This window comes from Natator depressus, chromosome 7 (assembly GCF_965152275.1).
Source record: "Natator depressus isolate rNatDep1 chromosome 7, rNatDep2.hap1, whole genome shotgun sequence".
NCBI lineage: Eukaryota > Metazoa > Chordata > Testudines > Cheloniidae > Natator > Natator depressus.
The window spans coordinates 23,517,465-23,531,089 of NC_134240.1; positions in this window are offsets into that span (position 1 = coordinate 23,517,465).

Sequence of the window (13,625 nt, forward strand, 5' to 3'; positions counted from 1 at the left end):
AGTCAAACAATACGTGTGGGTATTTCCCCATTTACCGTCTAGTTTCTGAGCCACCTTTAGGGTACACTGGAGTCAAGCTTTTCAACCATGAGGACTAGAGACTTTTTTAAAATTGAAAGATGAGCCTCTCATCATCATGACTCCAAGAGCTGGGGCTTTAAGAAAACCACCAAATATCATAAGAAGTATGATAAAATCATAAGAACGGGCAACACTGCTGTCAATATCACTAACCCTTAGCTGCAAATTAATTAGTTGGGCCCAAAAATAAGATTGGCTTAAAAATAATGAGATTTTTAAAATATCTTTTTGTTTTCCAGTTTCTGAGCTATTTTGGATGTCACTGGGTCATGTTTTCAAGCTGTTTTCTCTGTAATCATGGGAGCTAGAAACTTGGAAGGACAAGAAAAAGACAGATGAGATTCTCATGTAATGACAGGATTCCAGGAGCTGGGGCTTTATGAAAAGCACCAAATAATGCAGGCCTTGTAATAATATTGTGAAAGTTGACAAAAAGCTAAAATAGAATACCTAATCATAGACTGATGAGCCCAGCTGGAGAGCTGAGACAACTCAATGGCCTTTGCCAGATTTTGGCTGGAAACCGTCCCCAGAGATTTGACCCTAAATCAGCCATAAAGCTGTATGCATTGTGTTTTAGGGCTGAAGCAGGGGAATGGGCTGTTATGTTTTCCAGGAGTCAGGGAAGATGTGTTTTGGGGCTGGCGCAGGAAATCGGGTGTTTGTTCTGTGGCTATCAGGGAGGGCAGGGAATGGAGAGTAGTGTTGAAGGTGTTTTTTGAGGGCTCTGAGCACTGTTCCCTCTAAGCTGTGTGCATGCACACAGATCCTAAACCCCGTGCGCACAGCGAAACACAGCGCGCACAAAAATTTGCACAGAAGAAATTTTTTGTGCACACGGCCTGTCAAAAATTTGCACAGAAGAAATTTTTTGTGCACACGGCCTGTCAAAAATTAGAGGGAACATTGGCTCTGAGTAGGGATTTTAGTTGTTGGGTGTGGATATGATTATGATGCTCTTTACATGGGGTTCTGGTGCTTGTTTCATTGTGTCTTCCATTCTGAATTTATGAGCTGTACCTGTTGAGAATTGCCTTGTTTGTTTGGCATGTGACATTTTGTTTATCCAGGAGAAAGAGAATACCAAAGGAAAGTTTAAACTGAATCAAAATATGATGTTCTTTAAAGGGAGTAAAATCGCCTAGTGCTAGTGCTTAAAAAAGAAGCCAATAACTTAACCAATGGTGAAATAAAGCTGAAGTTTGAAAGATCCAAGACAGTCAAAGACATAGTAACCACAGCTGACTTAACCCAGGCAAAGAGAAGTTCTAACAGTAAAATTTTTACTGCTTTAACAGTGCACTGGGGTGACTGGCACCTTATATAATAAGCACCTAAAATAGGTAATGGCAAGAGACTAGCATTTTTTACTGTGATTGCAGGATTGGGGCCTTAGACTGCAATTTCTGTGGAGCAACAATCATCTTTTTGTTCTGTTGGTACAGCACTAACACAGTGGGGCCCCTACGTGCTACCATAATACAAATAATAAATCCTAATTTATCTGAGCTGAGACTGCAAAATATGAGAAGGGTGTTAGCTAAAGATAGTCCTAAACTGCAACGTTTAGATCTGGAGGCAACTCTCCCAAAGTTTGGGGGAGATTAGATCAGATCCAGGATTCCAGGTGAGGCCCTTTCTAGTACAGAATAGGAGGGTGAGCCATTTTTAATTCTCCGCCACCTCCATGCTTTTGATCCCTGAACAATGTTTTTTCTTACCAAACATGCTACCTCAATATTTTTACTTTACTTTGATATTAGTGCTGTTGAAACTTGTAAGATTGACAGCCTTGGATACTGAATACATTGAACACCAGAACAAGTATAGGATTGGCCAGCTTCCCTCACCCAGCCCAGCCAATGTGCCTCAGACATGCAGCCTGGACAGACCACACCTTTGTCACTGTGTCTCGTGACGTTTCTGGACAATACCAGCAACAAAAACGTGACATAATTTGGGTTGGTCTCATATGCAGTCTCAGGCTCCCCTCTTGTGCTCTGGGGAGCAGGCCAGATAAGGAAATACACAAGGTTCCCGAAACAATTCAGATGAGTTTTGCTTACCATGCCCCTGTTCTCCAGAGCCATCCGAGAGCAGTAATTTTGTAAATGGGATCATCCTTCCTGCTTTGGGAAAGCGAGAACAGAGCAGGAGGATCATGGGGTGCAGAAATGTGATGTATGGGATCCAAAACAAAGTTGCTGTTGGGTCTAATTTAAGGCCTGTCAGCCTGGCTGATGTTCTTGGGAGTTGCGGCTGATTTATGGTGATATTATATGCATGCAGTTTATTTTCCTCTGAAAGTTAATTTGCTCAAGATTCTCATTTCACCTTTCTGGCCCTCAGCCCGAATCTCTGTTTTTTGCTTCCATTTCAACTGAAATAAATCCTCTCTTAACTGTGGCTTCAGTGACTCCAGCTCCAGTCACTATCCCACCCGGCTTCCAAGGAACAATTCATCCTTCCAGCATAGGACCTTCACTGCTACAAAAGCAAATTAACATTTCTATGTATATTAGAGATGGATGGGCCCAAACAAAACCCCATCTTTAATCTTTGGATCCAGAGCCAAAGTTCTCTCTCTTGAATGGGCACAATCCAAACCCCAGATCTACTCTACTGAATTTGGAGATTCAAATTCTGAATCCAAATTTGAACTATCCCAAAGTCTGGTGTGTTCAGAATCAGATGTTATGTACTGTAGCTTCAAGGTGCTACTCAGATCGGACTCCTTTGTTCAGATCCTGGCCTTTGGTCCATCTCTAATTTAAATCACTAAGTCACACTTTAATATTAGTATTAATGCTGCCTCTGATGCAAATTAAAAAGATTAAATCCTGCCGATATAGACCTAATTCATTCTTAGTGTGACCGTGTTGTTTTCAGAGATCTTGCATCAAGGATCAGTTTGGCCCTGTCGGCCCAATTCACTATTGCCCTGCATTTTGTGTAGTCATTTACACCTGTGTAGCATGTACTTAAAATGACACCCTTCTGGCATTGGAACCTCTTGCACAGATGTAAATTAATACACAAGGTGCAGGGCATCAGAGAATGGGCTTTACTCACTGTGTCTGTGAGTAATTTACATACTGCACTTGCACAGGAAGGGAGAGGCTGTTTTTTTAAAATAAAAAACATTATACGTCACTTGCCAAATAGTGCATCAGATAAGTTTTCCTTGCTAGAGCACGTTTGCATAGTTGCAGATTTCTCAGCCTTACTATCCCTGACCAGACACTGCCCTGCTTCCCCCTCTTTCTTTCATGTACTATGGGAGTCACCTTAAAATCATCTGTTTTGGATTAAAATTTATGAAATAAAGCCAAGGAGCAAAGAAAAGAGTCCCAGCAGATTTGCTGATAATATGCACTGAGTGGGAGGTTAGTTGCTTGTTAAAAGTGCTTTGAAAATCAGATGGCTGGTGACAAAGCATTACAGAAAGGCCAGGCGCAGACCTGCATCGTCAGTGCTGTCCTCTCTCTGAGTGATGTTAGATTAATAAGGGGGTTTTGGCTGTACTTCTGAGTGACCCTAGGACCCAAGTCTCCCCCCAAGGGACTTGAATGGAAGCAGGATTAATCCCTGAGAATAAATCTCCTCCATGTTACCATAGCAAAAATTCCAATTTTATTCATGGACTAGAGACAGCAGCTGTACCCTGCTGTCACGAGGGAGCCTTTCAGAAGCCTGTGTACTACAAGTGGCCTGTGGCCAGAATTATAAATCCTGCATGCAGCCAGAAGAGTGCCAGAGTTTAGCAAACGACTTCAGAGTCCACACATCAGAATCGGGGACAAGATACTATCTCGTTGTGGATGTCACATCCTGATCCCCTTTGAGCCCCTGACTGGCCTTTCTTTGGCCAGAGAAATGCCCAGTGGCAAGGCATCACTACACTTTAAATGCTGAATATTGACACTCTGTCCCTCTCATCTCCAGGTGTGTGCGTAGCCTGGATCACTCTGGATTTCCCACCTGTCCTGGAATGATGTCTGTTCATTGTTTTTAAACTTTTGTTTCATTCAAAATAGGAGCTGGATTTTGTAAAAACAATGCAACGCATAAGAAGTGTCTTGTCCAAAAACCCCAACGCTGATGACAATGTAGCGATGATGCTAATACTCTGCCCTTCTCTGACACCTTTTAGCCAAGGCTCTCAAACTGCTCTGCAGTAACTATACTTGACTACACCGCAGAAGATCCAATAGGTCCACATGCTATTGAAATAAAGGCAACCCTAGGGTAGAATAAGGCACTTGTTTAACAGTCACACAAGAGTGCTACAAAGGTATTGGACAGGAAGTGAAGAAGAATCCTGTATCCCGATGAAACTTCAGGGGGAATTTTGATCAGCCCATAGTAATTACCTGAGATGGAGTATGATTAGGATGTATAATAATACAGCTACTCCTTAGCACTTCTAGATCAGTAACATTTTACAGCTGCATAAACGAATTCTCACAATGCTTTTCTGCAGTAGGTAGGATCCCTTATTTTACAGAATCTGTTTTGAAGAGATGCAGCGACTTGCCCAAGGTCACCCAGGAAGTGAGTGACAGCCAGGATTAGACCCTTGGATACCCAGCGTTATAACAGTTAATGCTAACAAAGTAGCAGTAGGCAGATAAAACCACCTCTTTCAGGATTTCAGTCAGACTATTAGGGATTAGGATGAGACCTTGTGGGGGTCAGAAACCCCTCATCTGCCTATGGTGGGATTTCTTGCAACTTCCTCTGAAGACTGATTCTACCCACTGTCAGAGACAGGTCACTGGATTAAATGGGCCATGGGTGTGATTGGGCATGGCAGTTCCTATATTCATGTAGCTTCTCTATAGTTAACACCCATATTTTAGTGCAAAATGACATGAGAGCTTAGTGACCATCACAAGACTTGACATTTTTAAGCTTCAAAAGTCAGTACAAGCATTAGCTCATTGATCCTCCCAAAGCCCCTGAGAGAGAGAGAGAGAGAGAGAGAGAGAGTTTAGAGAATAAGTGGCCTGGCTTCTCTTTCATATCATATTTGCATAGATGATGACCAATCTAGCAATACAGTGGTCCCTCACACCAGGCTGGGGCATCAGTTTCTTACAGAGATGGAAGAGCACCACCTGCTATGTTACCCATATTACTTCAAAGTGCTCCTGGGCTATCCTTGGAAATCTCCCATCTAAGTGATAAAATTTCTTAGATTGTGGCATGTGATCAATAATCCTGGGTGGTGGGGCGCAGGTGCTGTGATATACTGAGAAAAAATGAATTGATGGACTTAGCATTATCATGGGCCTCATTTTATTCCCGTTGGCGACAAATAATCCTGCTGGTGATGAAATTGGACTAAGTACTACCCCATCCAGAATATTAAAGAACCAAAATCGTACTGTACCCCCAGTGTAACTGTGCCCTTTACCCTTTTAGGAGAGATGACTCAAAAACTGGAGGACTGTGTTGAAGTTCACAAATATTAAACATACAGGACCAAATTTGTCCCTTGTGCAAGCCCACTAACTGCAGTGAAGTTACACCAGAAATACCCGTGGCTCGTTGCATAATGTTTTGTTCTTTCAACCGTCTAGGTAAGGAGGACACACTAAATAGTAGCACAGTATACTGGATCAGTGGTGATCAACATTTTAAAACTGGGCCCAATCCTACACCTAAGAAGTCATTGGGAGTGTTGCTATTGGTTTGCTACTTGTGAATGGCACTTTGAAATATTTTTTACTCTGTGATGTTGGCAATACCAGTAAGTGTGTTGCTCTCTGAGCTAATAATATAGCCTGCTTTAGACTTTAATAGTTTACTGTATGTACAGTGTTATACTGCAAAGCAGCCTTTGGGATCTGTCAGTAGCAGTTAGCAATAAACACCTCCTTGCTTCTAGCCCATATTAAGGCCTTCTGAGGTTTTGAAATATCCACCAATGAGAATGTAGGTAAGACTTGGTCAACCAATGGCAAAGTTTGTTTGGTAACTTACTGAAAATCAACAGGAAGACAAGACCTTTGAAAAGCTGCTGAAAACCCCAGTCTCTGAGTTTCAATATTTTCACAGCCCTAGTTTTCAGCCAGTCAGCAAATCCAGTTGTCGAGCCTTAGCCAATCAAAACATCATGTAGGTTTTTGGTTTGGCTTAGTCACTGATTTTCATGAGAAATGCACAGGAGCGGCAGGCATGGAGTGTGATTGTTGAGGATTTCATATACAGTGCTTTCTTCTGTATCCTGAAAATTCATGCTGAAATCACACAAGGATATTGTTAAAGGGACATCATCAACTTGAGCTCTAGTCAGTTTCAAAACAAAACAAAAAAGGTAAAGTTGATTCAGGAACCTATCCCCGAGTCTCCCTGACAATTTTTGTAGTTTTAAAAGCACATTTTCCTGGAGTATTTAAAAATGTTTTTCCCTCCCCGTTGCTATGTGAAAGATCCAAACTGAAGGGGGGGGGGAATTATTTTTCTGTAATCTTTTTCTGTCACAGTACTAGGCACAAACAATATTTTACAGGGACTATAACAATGGTAGGTAAAAACTTACAGCAAGAAGTGTGGGTTTTATGTTGACAGTATCCTTTTAACTCACTGTATAGACTAGAGCTCAGGGAACTGCCATTTATGCAGTGGAAAGAGCTGTAGAGAGACATTGCCTGGGATGTTGCTGTTGGAAGCATTAGAAGGGTGGTGAAGCACTGGAATGGGTTACCTAGGGAGGTGGTGGAATCTCCATCTTTAGAGGTTTTTTAAGGCCTGGCTTGACAGAGCCCTGGCTGGGATGATTTAGTTGGTGTTGGTCCTGCTTTGAGCAGGGGATTGGACTAAATGACCTCCTGAGGTCTCTTCCAACCCTAATATTCTATTATTATACATATAATACAGATAAAACACTGGCACCAATCCTGCAATTTGATCTGCATAGCATTGTGCATGCAAGGAGCCCCACTTCAGTTCAAGCTAGGAGGGATCCAATTGTAGAATCAGGCCAAAGTTTATTTTTTCTGGGTAGAGGGGCCCAAATAGAGTTCTGATTGTGTCATGGGATTACAACAGGCTGCAGCACTGAGGGGTGAGGAAGGGAGCATAGTGGGACCACTTTTTGGCTGGGCCAAACCAGAGTAGTGTGGCAACACTGTGCACTAGGTTGCAACACCACTCACTCAAATTTGGAGGGGAAAGGTGTAGGGGCTCATGGGCTGTGTGTGTGTGTGTGTCAGACTGCTACTATGTGTATGTTGAGGCGTGCCTGAGAGGGGAAGAGGAGTGTCAGGTGTGTGGGGGTCAAATCTTTGGCCACCTCATTCTTTTGTAGTGTGAATAGCGTAGCTGCAGGAAGGAGGCTGTGATTATTACTGGCACTTTCACACCTGAAAATACTCTGCAAACAATCACTGTCACATCACACATTCCATTTTACAGAAGGAGAAACTGAAGCAGAGCGAGATGCAGAGCAGGGGCATAGCCACCTATATCCTAGCCAGAGGGTATGTCAGAGAGATACTCCTGTTAGCTCACTAAAAATAGAATGTGGCCCTGGCAGTGCCTGTGGCTAGCCACACTGAATGCATGCCCAGCAAGGACACTAGGTACATACTCAGGGCGGTACACTAGGTATATGCTGCCGTGGCTACAATTCTGATTTTAGGCACCAGCTTAAGCAGAACTAGCATGGGTATGTCTACACAAGCTGGGGATCACACCCTTGCAGCTCAAATGCAAACATATTGAAGGGTATGCATCCGATGAAGTGAGCTGTAGCTCACGAAAGCTCATGCTCAAATAAATTGGTTAGTCTCTAAGGTGCCACAAGTACTCCTTTTCTTTATACCCAAGGGCATGTCTACACTGCACCTGGGAGTGTGCTTCCCAAGCTTAGGGAGACAGACACATCCCTGAGCTAGCCTGCCTGAGAGTAGCATGGGCAGCAGTTCGGACTAGCCACCTGAGTACCTACCAGGGGGTCTGAGTGGGTTTGTACTCAGGAGGAGGTTGCCCAAGCTGCCATCTGGGCTACTCCAGGCTATACTGCACTGCTGTTTTTATAGCACTAGCTGGAGCAGAGCTAGCGTGTCTGTTTATTCCCACAGGGAAGCAGAAGCACACTTCCAGCTACAGTGTAGACATACCCCAGGGCTCTGGTCCCGTCCCAGTGCCAGACTCCCCCCCGTGGCAGATGTCCCTGCCCTGCTCTGGAGTATGGCTGGAGGGGAAGATGTGGAGCAAAGACAGGAAGGAGAGTCTGTCTGACTTCTGGGACTGAACTTCTGGGACTAGCTCCTGAGTGAGTCCTGCCCATGAGTTTGGGGGTGGGAGAAAAGGGCAACATCCGCTTAACCACAACATGCAGGGTGCAGCCTGGCCAGGGTGTCAGTCTGCACGTCCCCAGACTTGCCCCGGGGACAGAGCAGGGATTTACCCTGGGACAGATACTTCCCAGCCATTTCCAGAAACAGTAATGCCACCCAGAACATGTCCCTTCCCCGTGTCCACCCCATTCCCCTCCCCTCCCTACTTCCCACCAAGATGCACCACCTCATGCAGGAGTTGTTCGGTCTCCCCCACATCTACAGATAGGTCATTGCCCTTTCACCATACTTTGGGGCCCACCCACATTTCCACCCCTCTCTGGCCCTGCTGCAGAGTCTTGCCCAAAACACACAGGACTCGGGTTGGAGCAGGAGTATGCCTGGCTCCCGAGTGCTCAGCCTGCCCAGCACAGACCCATGTCCCCTGCCCATGGGGCCCACATGTGTCACCCACAGATCTCTCTGCCATGAGCCTCTGCCCCCTGGGCTGGGGGGCTGCCAGTTGCCAAGCACCACCACCAGCGGCAGCAGGGCTCCCTTGCAGCCCAGCCGGCAGCTGCTGCCTGGCTCAGCCCCTAGCCCAGGAGGGCAGAGAGAAGCTCTGATGCCAGATAATGGACCCTAGCATACACCAGCCTCTTGGGCCCCCTCCCTGCCAGGAATTCAGTGGCCCCAGGCTGGTTCCCCTGCCCTAGGCAAGGACACTTGGGCTTCCCCTGGTGCATCTCAAACCCCCCACATCCCCGCCGGCTATGCTAAGCAGTGACTCACCCCTGCTCCTGTGGAATAACAAGCCCTGAGGGCCAGGGCACCAGCCCTATCTCCGCTGGAGGCCAGGCTCCAATTTGGCAGGGGACCAGACTCAAACTCTGGGTCCAAGTTGGCCCGGCAAACTCATCTCTGTAACGAGCCCAGCCCAAGAACCTCTGCACTCCAGACTGGGGCTGGCTTTAGAGCCAGTTCCTGTGATCTGAGTTCAGAGCCGAGTTTCGGTTTGGGCTCCTCGGAAGCTCAAATCCTCACTCAAGCTGTAAGTGAAAATGTGTCGGGGATGCATTGTTAAATCACTGCATGGGTAGCCCTGGACTGGGCTAGCTGAAGGGCTGCAGGTCAGGGTTGAGGGGCATCCACAGAACTGAATGAGGGTTCCAAGACTGGCATAGCAGGGAGTGCTGCAGGTCTGGCCTCAGGTGCATTGGCTAAGCTGGGGTCTAGGAGTGGAATAATCAGAGGTGATGCACATCAGGATTGTGCTGAAAGCTTGCTCAGTACCAATCCAGTCCACTGCTATTTAGTCCTTCGCTTTTATAAATTAATGCAAAAAAGAGAAATTATTAATCATGGTTCACTTCTAATATCTGGCTTCAATCTCATCCTCTTTTTGTCAGATCTATAAATATCAGATGCTGAGGATGGACAAGGGGGGTGAGGTAATATCTTCATAGAATCTTAGGACTGGAAGGGACTTGACATGTCATCTAGTCCAGTCCCCTGTACATGTGGCAGGACTAAGTATTAGACCATCCCTGGCAGGTGTTTGTCTAACCAACTCTTAAAAATCTCCAGTGATGGAGATTCCAAAACCTCCCTAGTCAATTTATTCCAGTGATTAACTACCTTAACGGTTAGGAAGATTTTCCTAATGTCCAACTTAAACCACCCTTGCTGCAATTTAAGCCCATTGCTTCTTGTCCTATTAAGAAGAACAATTTTTCTCCCTCCTCCTTGTAACAAACTTTTATGTACTTGAAAACTGTTATGTCCCCCCTTAGTCTTCTCTTCACCAGACTAAAGAAACCCATTTTTTTCAATTTTCCCTCATAGGTCATGTTTTCTAGACCTTAACTCATTTTTGTTGCTCTTCTCTTTGTTGCTCTTTCTCCAGTTTTGCACATCTTTCCTGAAATGTGGTGCCCAGAACTGGATACAATATTCCAGTTGAAGCCTAATCAGCGCAGAGTAGAGCAGAAGAATTACTTCTCGTGTCTTGCTTACTACACTCCTGCTAATACATCCCAGAATGATGTTCAGTTTTTTTGCAACAGTGTTACACTGTTGACTCATATTTAGCTTCTGATCCCCTGTGACCCCCAGAATCCCTTTCCACAGTACTCCTTCCTATGGGTGTATGTGTGCAACTGATTTTTCCTTCCTAAGTGGAGTACTTTTCATTTGTCCTTATTGAATTTCATCCTATTTACTTCTGACCATTTCTCCAGTTTGTCCAGATCGTTTTGAATTTTAATCCTATACTCCAAACCACTTGTAACCCCTCCTAGCTTGGTATCGTCTGCAAACTTTATAAGTGTACTCTTTATGCCATTATCTAAATCATTGATGCAGATATTGAACAGAACCGGATCCAGAACTGATCCCTGTGGGACCCCACTCGTTATGCCCTTCCAGCATGACTGTGAACCTCTGATAACTACTCTCTGGGAACGGTTTTCCAGTTATGCACCCATCTTATAGTAGCTCCATCTAGGTTGCATTTCCCTAGTTTGTTTATGAGAAGGTCATGTGAGGCAGTATCAAAAGCCTTACTAAAGTCAAGATATACCACATCTACTGCTTCCCCCCATCCACAAGGCTTGTTATCCTGTCAAAGAAAGCTATTAAGTTGGTTTGATGTGATTTGTTCTTGACAAATCCATGGTGACTGTTACTTATCACCTTGTTATCTTCTAGATGTTTGCAAATTGATTGGTTAATTATTTGCTCCATTATCTTTTCAGGTACTGAAGTTAAGATGACTGGTCTGTAATTCCCTGGGTTGTCCTTATTTCCCTTTTTAGAGATTGGCACTATATTTCCCCTTTTCCAGTCCTCTGAATCTCTCCTGTCTTCCATGACTTTTTGAAAATAATCGCTAATGGCTCAGATATTTCCTCAGTCTGCTCCTTGAGTATTTTAGGATGTATTTCATCAGGCCCTGGTGACAAAGACATCTAACTTGTCTAAGTAATTTTTAACTAGTTTTTTCCCTATTTTAGCCTCTGATTCTACCTCATTTCCACTGACATTCACTATGTTAGACGTCCAATTGCTACTAAACTTTTTGGTAAAAAACTAAACAAAAAAATCATGTAGTACTTCTGACATTTCCACATTTTGTTTCCCCGCCTCATTGAGTAATGGGCCTACCCTGTCCTTGATTTTCCTCTTGCTTCTAATGTAGTTGTAGAATGTTTTCTTGTTACCCTTTATGTCTCTGGCTAGTTTAATCTGGTTTTGTGTCTTGGCTTTTCTAATTTTGTCCCTACATGCTGTGTTATTTGTTTATATTCATCCTTTATAATTTGACCTAGTTTGCACTTTTTGTAGGACTCTTTTTTGAGTTTCAGATAATTGAAGATCTCCTGGTTAAGCCAGGCCATACTTCCTATCTTTCCTACGCAGTGGGATAGTTTGCTCTTGTGCCCTTAATAATGTCTCTTTGAAAAACTGACAATTCTCTTGAACTGTTTTTCCCTTTAGACTTGCTTCCCATGGGATCTTACCTACCAACTCTCTGAGTTTGCTAAAGTCTGCCTTCTTGAGATCCATTATCTTTATTGTGCTGTTTTCCCTTCTACTATTCCTTAGAATTATGAACTCTACCATTTCATGATCACTTTCACCTAAAGCTGCCTTGCACTTTCAAATTCTCAACCAGTTACTACCTATTTGTCAAAATCAAATCTAGAAAAGCCTCTCCCCTAGTCGCTTTCTCCACCTTCTGACATAAAAAATGGTCTCCAATACATTTCAAGAACTTGTTGGCATAGGCGCCGATTCCATGAGTGCTCCGAGGCTGGAGCACCCATGGAAAAAAATAGTGGATGTTCAGAACCTACCCCCCACAACTGTTTGGCAGCACTCCTGGTCAGCTAATCAGGGGCACTGCCAAACAGCCCTTCCGCAACACTCCCAAACAGCTGATCGGTGGCTTGGGAGGGAGTTTGAGGGAGGGCAGTGAGCAGGCAGGGGCCTCGGGGAGGGGGTGGAGCACCCCCTGGGAAAACGAAAAGTTGGCACATAGGCTTGTTGGACCATCTGTGCCCTGCTGTATTATTTTCCCAACAGATGTCTGGGTACTTGAGGTCCCCCATCACCACCAAGTCCTTTTATTGGACCAACTTCTGTTGGTGAAAGAAACAAGCTTTTGAGCTACACAGAGCTCTTCTTCAGGTCTGGTGCTGAAGGGTAAGCTGTTCTAAGCCTTCTGTAATTAGAAATGAAAACTAAAGTCTTTTAAAGCCAACAAAAGTCACACTTAAACCGCTACAGTCACGCAGTTGCACTGCTGCAGCACTGTAGTGCTTCAGTGTAGACACTACCTGTGCCGATGGGAGGGGTGCTCCCACTGACGTAGTAATCCACCTTCCCAAGAGTCAGTAGCTAGGCTGACGGAATAATTTTTCCGTCGAGCTAGCACTGTCTACACCAGGGGGATGTAAGTTTCCAGTGTAGACCAGCCCTTAGTCTGATAAGGTTGATTCCCTGCCTTTCGCTCCTCCCATCCTTATGGTTTACAAATCTCAATACAATCTAACCCTCAATTGCCCACTTCATTTTTAAGTGGTTTCCTACAGCACGTTTGAACCCTTTATGCTTAACAATGTGTCCCAGTTTGTCGTTAGCTTGGACACTCTGGCTCGTAGTTACCTACCCTCCCCAGACCTGAAGAAGAGCTCTGTGGTGCTTGAAAGCTTGTCCTTTCCCCCAACCGAAGCTGGTCCAAAAAAATAGTGTTACCTCACCTGCTTTGTCTTTCTCATATCCTGTGGCCAACTGGCTACAGCAACACTGCAAACACTAATTACTATTGTGCTTTTGAAAAGTTGAGGTGAACTGCAGGTATTTTGTTCTAAACAAGTGGTATGTGAATTACCAGTTTTCAGTGCATTCACTCATAAATTATATTATGTATATACACATAGACAATCTGGCTCTAAACATATGCAACTTCCCACTACACATGCAAAACAGGAGCAGGAAATTGGCCTGGGCAGGGGAACTATTTACTTCCTAAATACACACCCCTTGCTCACTAAATGGTTCAAATTTTGGGTCCAAGTACACCGTTCTGAAGTTTGCAGAGCAGTACTGATTTCACAGGTCTTCGGAACAGCCAGACTTTCAGGATGTTTGGAGAACCCAATGTGACTTCAGGTTAGATTCAACGTCATTGTGTTACAACATTGCAAGGGAAAGATTTTGGCTCAGATCCTCAGAGATATTAGGCTCCTAACT